Source organism: Elaeis guineensis, chromosome 1, assembly GCF_000442705.2.
Source record: "Elaeis guineensis isolate ETL-2024a chromosome 1, EG11, whole genome shotgun sequence".
In the NCBI taxonomy this organism is placed as follows: domain Eukaryota; kingdom Viridiplantae; phylum Streptophyta; class Magnoliopsida; order Arecales; family Arecaceae; genus Elaeis; species Elaeis guineensis.
In genome coordinates, this window is record NC_025993.2 from 174488544 (window position 1) to 174501385 (window position 12842).

Genomic DNA, 12842 nt, shown 5'->3' on the forward strand with positions numbered 1-12842 from the left:
ATCCGATGTCAAGCGCCTCATAAATGTCAAGCTATTTGGGTGTCTAGTCGGTGTCAGATGTCACGTCGGCGTCAGACGTCGCGTCTTGTCATCGTCAGACGTTACGTCGGTGTCAGGAGATCGGGCGTCGGACGATACGGTGTCAGACGACCGGATATCCGACGCCGATCGTGGGAGCGCGGGGCGCTGTCAGGCATCCCATCGGGAACGCAAATCGGCGCGGGCGCATAAATGCGGAACCGCGTCCCCGCGTGCCGCGTGTCGAAGGTGGTTCGCCGGCGCCCCCCGCATTTAATATGGGCGGTGCGGCCGTCCTGGGACGGGGCACCCCGAATTCTCAGGCCACCCGGAGGCCGCCACGTGTCGAGCATCCACGGAGCTTCGGTCGGTGCGGAGTCATCTTGGCCGTCGGACGGGCCTATATATATAGGACCTCTCGGACCCAAGACCCCACCATTGCCATTTTGCTGCCGAAATTCTGTCCGGGCTATTTCTCAGTCGTCGCGGGCAGAGCTTTCTCGCTTCCAGAGGAGTTTCTCCGGTTCATGGTCTCCTCTTCGTCCTCCTCATCTTCTTCTTCGCCCCTTCTTCTTTCTTATTCGGTTCCGGTAGAATGGCCAGGAATCAGACTCAGGGAGCTCGGTCGGGGAATCCGACTGACGACTCCTGGTCGACTCCGGAAGTTGAGGTTTCCTCGCATTCGGGGCCGAATGTTGATCGGCTTCGGGAGCAGTATTGCATCCCGGAGCAGTTTCAACTATCCGCCCCAGGGGCCGGCGGTCGGGTTAACAGCCCTCCGCCTGGCCAGCTGGCGCTGTACGTCGAGGACCTTCGCGTGGGTCTTCGGCTCCCGATTTCGGAGTTCGTCCAGAATCTTCTGAACTATTACGGACTCTGTCCGGCGCAACTAGCACCGAACTCCGTCCGTCTCATAATCAGTTTTGCATTGTTGTGTCAGCTCTTGCCGACCAACCCTCGCATTTCTCTCTTTCGGGCCTTCTTTGTGCTCCGACCCCACCCTAAAGACCGAGGGTGGTGGCTCTTCAACCCCCGGAAGGGCCTTTCCTTTATCACCGGTCTCCCATCGTCCATCCATGGGTGGAAGAACCAATTCTTCTTTATTTCTTCTCCATCTTCTTGGAGCTTTCCTTCTCACTGGGGCGTGCCCCGAACCGAAGCCAATGACAACAGTCGGGTGGAAGCGGACGACCGGGAGGACTTCCACCGACTAAAAGATATGTCGGTCCCGAAGCAGAGGGAGCTTGTTACCGAACAAGCTCTCTATGACGCCGGCTTAAGCTTGGTCCCCCGACTAGGTATCGTCCGATTTCCCGATCTCCTTTTCATCCAACCCTTAGTCCGGTTCTTTAGTTAACACCTTTGTTGGTATTGCAGGGACACCTCCAAGAATGCGGCCGACAGACGCGGAGATTCGGCAATTCGCGACAAGGAAGAGGCCAGCATCGGGGGCCGGACCTTCGCACCCCCCGAAGAAGCCTGCTCCAACGGCGCCGATCGTCGAAGCGTCGGTGACCGATCAGTCGGAGCCCGTCATCGCGCTCGCGGATCCGACGGCTCGTACGGAGGAGAGGCCGGTGGAAGAGGCGGCCGAAGGAGCGTCGGCGGCATCACCGGAGGCGGTGGAGCCGGATGTCATTCGGGAAACCGAACATCATCCGGTGGCGTCCGTGGCCGCAGCGGGGGGTGCTGGTTCTACTTCGAGCATCCCCTCGCTGTCGGTTCCGTCGGTCGGGGTGGCCGATCGAGGGAAAGCCCCGATGGACCCCACGGATGAAACAAGGTCGGGGAGCCGATCTGTGCCGCCCAGCGCACAGTTCCCCGAGGGTGCGTCGGCGTTGGCCGACCATAACCTGGCGAGAAGGTTGTGCCAAGGGATCCTTCTTCCGACCGACGTGGAGTCGCTGAGATCTCGGCAGGTAACCGAGATGCTGTCCAAGTTCTACCCGACTATGGTCGAGGTAAGCTTCGCATCACCTTCTCTTTTCCTTAGAGATTTTTCTCATTATGTGATCCTGACGAAGCATTTGCAATCGGCAGCTGATCTACACAATGTCGGAACTGGAGGCCGGGTACTGGAGGTTCGGTAATGTCCGGGCCGCTTATAAGGAGAGGTCGGCAGCGACCGAAGCCGAGAAGGCAATGCTGGTCGACCATCTTCAGCAGTCGGCCGATCGGGAGGCCAAGTTAGTAGACGAGGTCTCCCGGCTTGGGTCCGAGCTTAGGTCGGCCAAGAAGGAGGCCAGACATAAGGGCCGGGCCGTGCGTCGTCTTCGGCGCGAACGGGATGACGTCGCCGCCGAACTCCAAGGCGAGCGCGAGCAGCTTCGGGTCAGCCTGGAGAAGCTTGCCAAGGCTGAGGAGGAGCTTTCAATCGCCCAAGCCGATGCTGACATAGCAAAGGCGGAGGCAGAGTCGGCGAAGGATGCGCTCGGCCGGGCGGAGGAAGAGGCAAGGTCGGCGAAGGAGTCGGCCGACCGGGCGGTTGAAGACTTCCGGGCCTCCGACCGGTATCAGGAGGAGATGCTCGAGTCGGGTTTCGCCTCGTACCGGGTGGGGTACGAGGATGGTCGGGATGCGGTCCAGGCCTTGTACCCGGAGCTGGACCTCAGCAGGGTCGTCCCGCCGTTTGCCGAGGAGCAAGCCACCGAGGAGATGGCCGACCAGCCGTCGGGAGGCATCGTCACTGCGGAGGAAGCCGTCCCGGAGCAAGCGACGCCGACCGCCAGTCCCCCGCCGACCGAAGGACCAGCTTCAGCCGTCGACCCGGCTCCGATCGTGGCTGACACACCAGTCATCCCCGATCCTCCGTCGGTCGAGGAGATCGACTCAGAAGGGTGATCGATCCTTACCGACTTTCTTTTGCTTTTTCTGTTTTTGAGATACTTGTAATCGGGCTTCGACCCGACTTTGTAAACCTTCTTTGAATGAAAACTTTGAATGAAAACTTCTTCCATTTTTCCTTTGTCTACTTCTTTCAAATGTGTAGTTGAATGCCTTAGTAAGTCACTAACTTCTGTGAGTCGCCAACTCACATAGGTCGGTAGGACATTCGGCAACTCGTGCCGCTACGAAGGAGAGGTAAGTCCCAACTTCGGATCGGCTTCTGATAGTCGAGGTCGTCATTCGGGCGCGTCTGTTGAGTCGGGAGCCTACCGAACCTGGCAAAGGTTCGGTAGTCAGGCTTCCACTGACGCATTCAGTCGAACATCGTCCGACGCAGTGTCGGAAAAACGACAACAAGTCAGATCCCGATGCTCTTGCGTCGGGTATTCATGCTGTGTCTTATGATATACGGTGGTAAGCCGAATATCGTCCGGCCGTGGCTCGGTCGGCAAGTTGCAGATGCAACTAAGGTCGCATTGTGCGATAGACGGTGGTAAGCCGAATATCCTTCGACCGGTCGTAGCCTGGTCGGGAGTCGCGACGTCGGTCGCGTAGGCATTTCGCCTATCTTTGGTCGGAGCCCGATCGGTTTGTTAGCCGATGGTTTGGCCCGAAAGTCCGACCGTAGAAGGAGTGTTAACCCCTGTCAATGTAGATGCATCGGTCTTCGCTAGAGTCTGATGTGTCGTCGAAGGTCGAAGGAGTGCAACTCCCGTTCATATGGGTGCATCGGTCCTTGTAAGGGTCCGATGTATCGTCGATCGTCGAAGGAGTGTCAACTCCCGTCCATAAGGGTGCATCGGTCTTTGTAAGGGTCCGATGGGTCACCGGCGATAAGGTCGTCGGGTCCAGGTGGACACTAAATCCACGTTGATATGTCGGGGCTTGGCCTTGGTGAGCGCCGATCATTAGTCGAAGAGTTAAAACTCCGAGATTTCAAACCGAATTTGTATTCTGACTGAACAATTACAAAGTTCACGGGTAATACAACTTCAAGTTGTCGGTGTTCCAAGTTCGGAGAATGGGCTTCCCCTCAAGGGTCTCCAGTCGATAGGCTCTCGGACCATAAGTGTCTGCTACTTTGTAGGGTCCTTCCCAATTTGGAGCCAACTTCCCTTGGTCCAGGGGCCTCGAGACTTCCGCCTTCCTCAAGACTAAGTCGCCAGGCCTGAAGAGCTTCGGTCTGACCTTGGCGTTGTAATACTGAGCGACCCTCTGTCGGTACGAAGCCATGCGAATTTGGGCCTCGTCTCGCAGTTCGGGGAGGAGGTCTAGGTCAGCCCTCCGACACTCGGAGTTGTCCGGCTCTTGATACCGCTCGACTCTTGAAGATGGCAGTCCGATCTCGAGCGGGATCATGGCCTCCGTTCCATAGGCCAAACTGAAAGGCGACTCCCCGGTCGGAACGCGGGGGGTCGTTCGGTAAGCCCACAGAACGGAGCCTAGCTCGTCGACCCAGAGGCCTTTGGCTTCGTTTAGTCGGGTCTTGAGTCCGTGGAGCAAGGTGGTTGGTCACCTCGACCTCGCCGTTGGACTGTGGGTGCCCGACTGAAGTCAGTCGGTGCTTAATGTAGAACCTGGTGCAGAAATCTTTGAAGTCCTGGTTGTCGAATTGCCGTCCATTGTCGGTGATGATGGTGTGCGGCAATCCGAACCTGAAGATGATGGATTTCTGGATAAAGTCCTCCATCTTCCTCTCGGTGATCTGCACCAATGGTTCGGCCTCCACCCACTTGGTGAAGTAGTCGATGGCGACGACGATGAACTTCCTCTGACCCGATGCCGGAGGGAAAGGACCGAGGATATCGACCCTCCACTGGGCAAAGGGCCATGGAGCGACAATAGGAGCGATTTGGCTGGCCGGTTGGTGTTGAATGTTGGCGTACTTTTGACATGGTTCGCACCTCCGGACCAACTCGGCCGCGTCCTTCTTCATGGTGGGCCAGTAATAACCCTGTCGCAGGACTTTGTAGGCCAGGGATTTGCCCCCAAGTGATTCCCACAAATCCCTTCGTGAACTTCTCGGAGAGCGTAGTCGGCGTCGGTCGGTCCCAAGCACCTAAGCAAGGGAAGGGAGAACGACCTCTTGTAGAGCCGGCCATCCATGATGACATATTGAGAGGCCGACCATCGGAGTCGTTTGGCTTCTGCATGATCCTCGGGACCGATCCCGTCGGTCAGATACCGAACGATCGGGTCCATTCAGCTTGGTTCGGTGGTTAGCTGCTGTACTTCTTCGGCCCGATCGATGCTCGGCTGCTCGAGGTTCTCCACGAACGTCCGACCCAAGGAGTCGTAAGCCGAAGTCACCAGTCTGGAAAGCGCGTCGGCACGGGCGTTCTCCGATCTAGGGATGTGGGAAATTTCAAAATACCTGAGGCGTGCCACGAGGTCCTTCACTTTCTGAAGGTATTTGATCATGGTCGGATCTCGCGCCTCGAATTCGCCCTTGACCTGCCCCACGATCAGCTGAGAGTCGGAGAATGCCCGGAGGCTGTCGACGCCCAGTTCTTTCGCCATCCTCAAGCCAGCGAGGAGTGCCTCGTATTCGGCTTGGTTATTGGAGGCCTTGAAGTCGAACCGGAGGGCGTACTCGGTGACCACCCCATCCGAATTCGTGAGCAGGAGCCCGGCCCCGCTTCCCTGAGCGTTTGAGGCTCCGTCGATGTGGAGTACCCAGGTGGAGATCGGGTCTGGCTCAGAGATCACATCTCGTCCCGAGTCTTCAGCTCCCGACCCTTGGTCGGTCGTCGGGCATTCGGCGATGAAGTCGGCCAAGACCTGAGCCTTCAAGGCAGGCCTTGGTCGGTACTGAATGTCGAACTCGCTGAGCTTCATCGCCCACTTCGCGAGTCGTCCAGATGTGTCGGGTCGGCGCAATATTGTCCTCAGGGGCTGGTTGGTGAGCACCACTATGGCGTGGGCCTGAAAGTATGGACGGAGTCGTTGCGCGAAGACGGTCAGGGCGAAAATCATCTTTTTCGTCTCCGAGTATCTGGCCTCGACGCCGTGGAGTACCTTGCTGGTGTAGTAGATAGGCTGATGGGTTCGGCACTCGTTTTCTCGGACGAGCACCGAACTGATTGCCTCAGAAGATGTGGCCAAGTAGAGATACAAGGTTTCCCCGACCTGCGGCTTTACGAGCAGCAGCGGGGAAGCCAAGTACTTTTTCAGGTCTTCGAAGGCCTGTTGGCACTCATCCGACCAAGAAAACCATTTGCGTGGCGTAAAGTTTTGAAAAACGGGAGGCACCTTTCAGCTGATCGAGAAATGAATCGGCTGAGAGCGACGATCTTTCCGTTCAGCTGTTGGACCTCCTTCTTGGTGTTCGGATGATGCATGTCGAGGATTGCCTTTATTTTCTCAGGGTTAGCCTCAATCCCTCTCTGGAAAATGAGGAATCCGAGGAACTTCCCGAGGTCACCCCAAAAGCGCACTTGGTCGGGTTGAGCTTCATTCGGTGTCGTCGAAGGGTGCGGAAGGTCTCCTCGAGATCCTGAACATGGTCCGGGACCTGCGCGCTCTTCACCAGCATGTCGTCCACGTAACCTCCATGTTGCGCCCGATCTGGTCTTTGAAGACCTTATTGACAAGTCGCTGGTAGGTGGCGCCAGCGTTCTTGAGTCCGAAGGGCATCACTCGATAACAGTAAAGGCCCTTGGGAGTCACGAACGCGGTGTGCTCTCGTCTTCAGGCGCCATCCGGATCTGGTTGTATCCGGCGAAGGCGTCCATGAAGCTGAGCAGTCGGAATCCGGACGTCGCATCCACCAGCTGGTCGATCTTGGGAAGCGGGAAGCTATCTTTTGGGCAGGCTCGGTTGAGGTCGGTGTAGTCGATGCAGATCCTCCACTTCCCGTTGGCTTTTTGACCATGACAACATTGGCGAGCCAATCGGGATATGTGGATTCTCGGATGAAGCCTGCTTTGAGTAGCTTGTCCACTTCTTCGTCGATGGCCTCTGCCTCTCTGGAGCGAAGGACCTTTTCTTCTGCCTCACCGGCCTCATCGTTGGGTCGATGTTGAGTCGGTGGGTTATTGTTTCTGGGGGATGCCCGACATATCTATTGCCGACCAAGCAAATATGTCGGTATTGGCCGTCAGCAGCTCCGTGAGTCGGCGTCGTTCGGTGTCGGGCAATTGGGACCCGATCCAAATCTTTCCGATCCGGATTTTCTCCTATCGGGATCGCCTTGAGCTGCTCGGCCGGCGAACCCCGTTCTTCCTCCTCCCGTGGTCCAGCTTGTCATTGTCAGGGAACCCCTCGACTCGTCGCTTTGAGCGGAGATCTGAAGCATTGTCGGGCGAGCTGTTGATCCCCGCGCATCTCCCGACCCTTTTTGGTCGGAAACCGAACGAGGAGATGGTACGTCGAGACGATCGCCTTGAGGTCGTTCAGTCCGGGTCGTCCAAGATGGCGTTGTAGGCCGAAGGAACTTGGACGACCGCGAAAGTTAGGTGGACCGTGCTTTGCCGTGGTTCGGTGCCGACCGTCACGGGCAGGGTGATTTCTCTCTCTGTCGTGACGGCATCTCCGGCAAAGCCGATCAAGGGCATGGAGACCCTCTTAAGTCGGTCGATTGACAGTTGCATCCGGGAGAAGGTCGAGTAAAACAAAACATTCGTCGAACTTCCATTATCAACAAAAATTGTTTTACATCATAATTTGCTATTATCGCCGACACAACAACAGCATCGTCGTGGGGAGTTTGGATGCCCCGAACGTCGTCCTCCGTGAAGGTGATCGTCGTCCGGGCGGGCTTTTTCGTCGGCTCGTCTCCCCAGGACGTCCCCGGGTCCAGCCGCTTGGAGATCATGTTGATGACTCCGACCGTCGGCCGATTGGTCGCCGCTTCTTCAGTCGGCTGGGGTCGTCGATCGGCAACTGGTTGGGTCGGCGGACCCTTCCGGAATTTGCCGAGATACCCCCGACGGATGAGAGCCTCGATCTCATCCTTCAGCTGGATGCACTGCTCGGTGTTGTGGCCATGGCCTCGGTGAAATCGACAGTACTTCCGATGGTCGAGGCCTTTTGCCTTCAGAGGCGGAGGCCGTCGCAGGTATTCTTCCCCCTCGATCTCCATTAGAATCTGCGCACGAGGAGCAGAGAGAGGAGTGTAGGAGTCATACCTGGGGCGTGCCGGCCTTGGAGTCTGTTGCCGGGGTGATTTTTGGATTCGTCGGGGCGGCGAGACCCGACTATCGGTCGGGGGCCTGCTGGGTTCGGCGGTTCCCGACCTTTCCTCCGCTTCTCTTTCGGGCCTCTGGGCTCGGCCAAGCGTCGGTCGGACGCTCCTTCGTCCGCGCGCATATACTTGTACGCGCGCTCCAGTAGCTCGGCGTATGTCCGGAGGAGGGTCTTGTCCAGAGAGTAGGTGAATCGGGATGCCCTCAGGCCCCGTTTCATGGCTGAGATAGCCATGTCTTCGTTGAGGTCCCGGACCTCAAGCGTGGCCGTGTTGAATCGCACCACGAAGTGTCGGAGCGTCTCATTTTTCCCCTGTTTGATGGAGAAAAGGTTGTCCGACGTTCGCAGCGGCTTTCGACTGGTGCTGAAGTGGGCCACGAATGAGTGCTCGAGCTGTCCGAAGGAATGGATACTCCCCAATCGGAGACCGGAGTACCAGGCTCTGGCAGCCTTGCGGAGTGTAGCGGGGAAGCCGATGCAAAAAAGAGCATCGGTTGCCCCTTGGATCGTCATGAGAGCTTTATAGCTCTCGAGGTGGTCGACTGGGTCGGTGGAGCCGTCGTATGGCTCCACGTGCGGCATCTTGAATCGACTGGGAATCGGTTCGTCGAGGACCAGTCGGGAGAGAGGTTGGGCGGTCTGGAAGTCGACGTCGTTCGAAGACTTCTGGCCGTCCATCTGCAACTGGGCGAGTCGGCGGTCGATTTCCTCGAACCGGCGCTCGTAGTCGTCCGCTCGTCGATGCTGGGAGACCCCGGGAGTGGAGTCTCCGGAAGATTCTGAGAGGGAGGCCGACGGCGTGCGCGGTCGTTTCTCCTTCCTTGCCCATTCCAGCGGGGAAGGAGAGGGCTGCTGGGACCGTCGGTCAGCACGCCAGGGCCGTCCTTCCTCTTCTCCATGGGAGCGCTGTTGGGGGCGCTCGCACGGAGGTGATGGGGTGCGGTGCGGTCGTCGGCGGCTGCTCCTGGAGGGCATCGGACGGGCCGCCGGTTGTTGCTGGAGGCTCTTGACTGCGTCCGTCAGTACAGTCATCTGCCGTACGATGGCCGCGATTTGCGCCTCCGTGGTCACCGTGGGGTGTGGAGAACTGGGCTCCGCCACCGGCGGTGGTGGCGGAGAAGCTTCTTCTCGGCGGGAAGAGCGCCTCGCCGATCCGGTGATTCTCGATCGTTGGGCTCTTGTCTTCGTCATTCTGTCCCCCCTGCCTGGCGTGCCAATCTGTTGCGGCCAATCGCCTCGTCGTCCGATCGTCGGGGAACGTGCGCCTGCAAAAACGAGAAGTCCACACTGACCGGAGGCGGCTCCGGCGGGGACCCTCCGACGGTCAAGTCAGAGAGGTGACTGGGCAACAGTGAAATGAAGACAGAGAGCTCGATCGAGAGAGAGAGGGAGAGGGAGGAGCAAGCCTGTGGTCTCCAAGGCGAGAATGGAGATCCCTTGCACTGTTGCCTTCCCCGATTTATATAGTGGAGCACGGTATGGCGCCGTCATTAATGGCGCAGACAAGTGAGGAACTGTCAACTCACTGTAGACTGTCAGAGTCGCCGTGAAAGTGTCACGTCGCCGTGGGGCTGTCAAATCACCAGGGTTGACAATGCCTTCGGCGGGACAATGCCCCTAGATGGCCGTGCCGCATGTTGCTGTCAGAACTGACAAGGTCTGGCGGCTGTACGGCGATCAGAGGAGTCGACCGACCCTAGGTCGGTGGCCAACTGAGTGGCGTCGGGCTCCTCCGTTGGTCGGCGAGTTTTGCGTGAGTCGGCCATCAGACTTCCGGGTTCAGTCGGTCGGGAAAGGTGCGCCCGACATATCCTCAATCGGTCGTAAGCCGATGATGGGCCGGTGATGGCGTCAGTTGGTCGGTCCGACTGTCAATCGGTCGGTCGGTCGGTCCCTCCGGCCGTAAGTCGGTCGGTCGGTCCGATTGTCAATCGGTCGGTCGGTCCCTCCGGCCATCTGTCGGTCGGTCGGTCGGTATTCCCCAACAGTGAGATAAGAGAGAGAGGGGACAAAGGGAAGTATCCATAGAAATTTCGGTAGAGTAGTTTTATCTCCTAAGGCGTGAATGAGGTGGGCTTTTTACTTTCTTTTTATGAATGAAAAATATCCAACACAAAACCCCAGCCATTATCTGAGCTTCCCTATTCCGCCGCTCCAAGCCTCCCATCCGGTTGGGACCGATGAGACGAAAAAAAGAGAGGAAAGACAGGGATGATTTTTTTATTTTTTTTGCTTCTTTTTTTTTTTTCATTTCATTATTTTTTTTTTAGAGATCTGTCGAGAAAGAGAATATTTAAGAGAGATTAAAAAATTTTGTTGGTTCCGATTTTTTTTTTTTTTCGGCATCCCATGCATTGCATGGGGTTATAAGAAGAATATAAGGACACCTATGGGATCTGCCAAGGACACCTAAGGGATTCATGGTTCCTTTGGTGTTGTAGTCTTCAACAAACATTGATGACGTACAAAACTTGATATTGAAGAAGATGATTTATAAGGACGACCACCCACATGCAAAGTCCGTCCTAAGCTACAAAATTTGATGGCAAGACAAAGAAACTCCATCAGGTTCCATTGAAATGCAGCTAAACAAGAACAGCAAGGAAGAGAGACGGACTTTTTTATTTTATTTTTTTGATGATAAGGGAGGCAAAGACAGCCAACTGGTTTTTTATCAAGGAAGAGGAAAAATATACAATGAGATGCTCTGCTTTTTCTTAGAGCCTTTTACACTCACAAAATCACAGCCTGCTCTCGTAGCTTCCATTATGGTTTGAATAACTTCTGTCTTTCCAGTAAAGCATTTTTCTTTTCTTTTCGTTTTTTTTTTTTTTTTGATGTGAATATGGAGGAAGTAAGAACTTTCCTCCAGATTTATTTCAGGAGAAGATATTTACGGAATAGTTTTACAGGGGGCAGACAAACAAAACTCAATCTGAAAACATACAGAAGACGTATTTTCTGCAGAGCAACAAAGAACATAAACTGAAACAGAGACAGCAACAGAGAAACATTTTGACCCTACAATGGGAATAGAGCAAATAGTTGGATTGAATTAAGAAGATAGTAGGTAGAAGACAGCACCTTAAAAAGGTGATGGCTATAAGACTCCAAAGTTTCAGCTACTTCAGCAGGTTATATGAAATCATTTTAGCAGCAGGTTGACAGAGTGTTGTACAGGCCACTTAATGTGGGCCTTGCCTTGAAAATAAGGGTACTTCGTTGACATTGTATGACTTCTAATCATCCGGTAGTAGTGCAGGGACAATCTTAATTAACCTTGATTCCAAACTTTAATCAACTGATAACACAGGACTGACCATAAAGCAATGGAACCTTACTTGCTAAGAAAAATTTAAAGGACTAGTGACATGGAACCAACAAATTAATACTCCTCGATCTGATATTTTGACACATATGTTGGATTTTCTTCCTTTAGTTTACCCAAATCGGGGACATTCTATGTATATACTCATCGTATTCAATAAATTTCTTCTATTTTCTTATAGTGTATATATTTGTCAAGTAAGGATTTATTCTATTTCCTCAATAGAAGGCAGGTCATTCGATGGACGGGCAATGCTGCATCCATTGCACCCAACTTGAGGTCCTTTTTAATCCTGATGTCAAATATCCTACCATTTCCTCCAAAAAAGTATCATGTTAAGAATCAACCCTATGGAAGCGCAAATTATAAAGACGAGTTAGCATTTCCACATTGTTTACACCGTGAGAAATAGAAGAGAAAAAAGGTGATTTTTGCTTCGTTGCCATCCAATAACAAAGAAAAGAATATCTTGGATGTCTATACATTATCTGACGTGAGAGTTTCTTAAGAAGTTGGGAGATATGAAGATTTCTTACTTGTATATTGTCTCACAAAAATAAAAAAACGATCTAGCTTGGTGATCAATCTTGGTTTGGATGGTACGACCTCTTCCCATTTATGTCAAGGGCAGGGATTTGATTCCAAGAGGGATTGGCCCTGCCTTTAGCTTTCAATCGTACCGAGCTCAGTTCCATGAGTCCAGCGGAATTGGGATAAGAAGGTAATGAGCGGGGGTTCCGTGTACACATGCAATTCTCCTGTACAGAGGGACCGCGTCCTAGACTGGGTGTTGAACCAGTGCCACAGTTTGCGTGTTAAGTTGGGTTTGTATTCTCAAAGTTAACCAGGATCAACATCCTGAGCTGACTCTTCATTCATTATGCCAAGCTTGGGCTACAAAGTGTTGTATTGATTATGGGTGGGATTAAGCATGGATTATAGTAACTTGGAGTGAGCTCAAGACTCCATTTAACCTGGTCTGACCCATTGAATTTGGTACCCTAGCCAAAGAATCTATGACAAAAATAACAGCATCATCAAATGATGACAGTTCAATTATCAGGTCTAATGGTTTTCATATGGTTGCCTTGATAGTTGCATCAAATGAATTTTTTTGCAGATCATTGACATAGCACATGTTTTCTATATCACAATTTTGTTATGTAGAAACATGATCACATGTTTTTGAGTACTAGTTTGATTTAGAAAAACGTTGTGGAATGCTTGAAAGAATTGGGAGAATCTCACATCCTTTTTTTGATGGAAGTTACATGCTCTCACATTAAAGGATAAAATTTGGTTTACATATTCATATATCCATCTGTTCATGCATTCCAGCAAATAAACTCCAAAAAATTTTTATTTCTTTCCAATCCTTGTCCATCAAAATATGGTAATTAAATGTCGAACATGATTTGATTTC

General features: G+C 53.6%; 1 pseudogene; it reads right to left on the reverse strand.

Annotated features, from left to right (window-relative positions):
* The window catches only part of LOC114913446 (cation-transporting ATPase HMA5-like), a 52153-nt pseudogene that overhangs the window by 23192 nt on the left and 16119 nt on the right, over positions 1-12842 (reverse strand).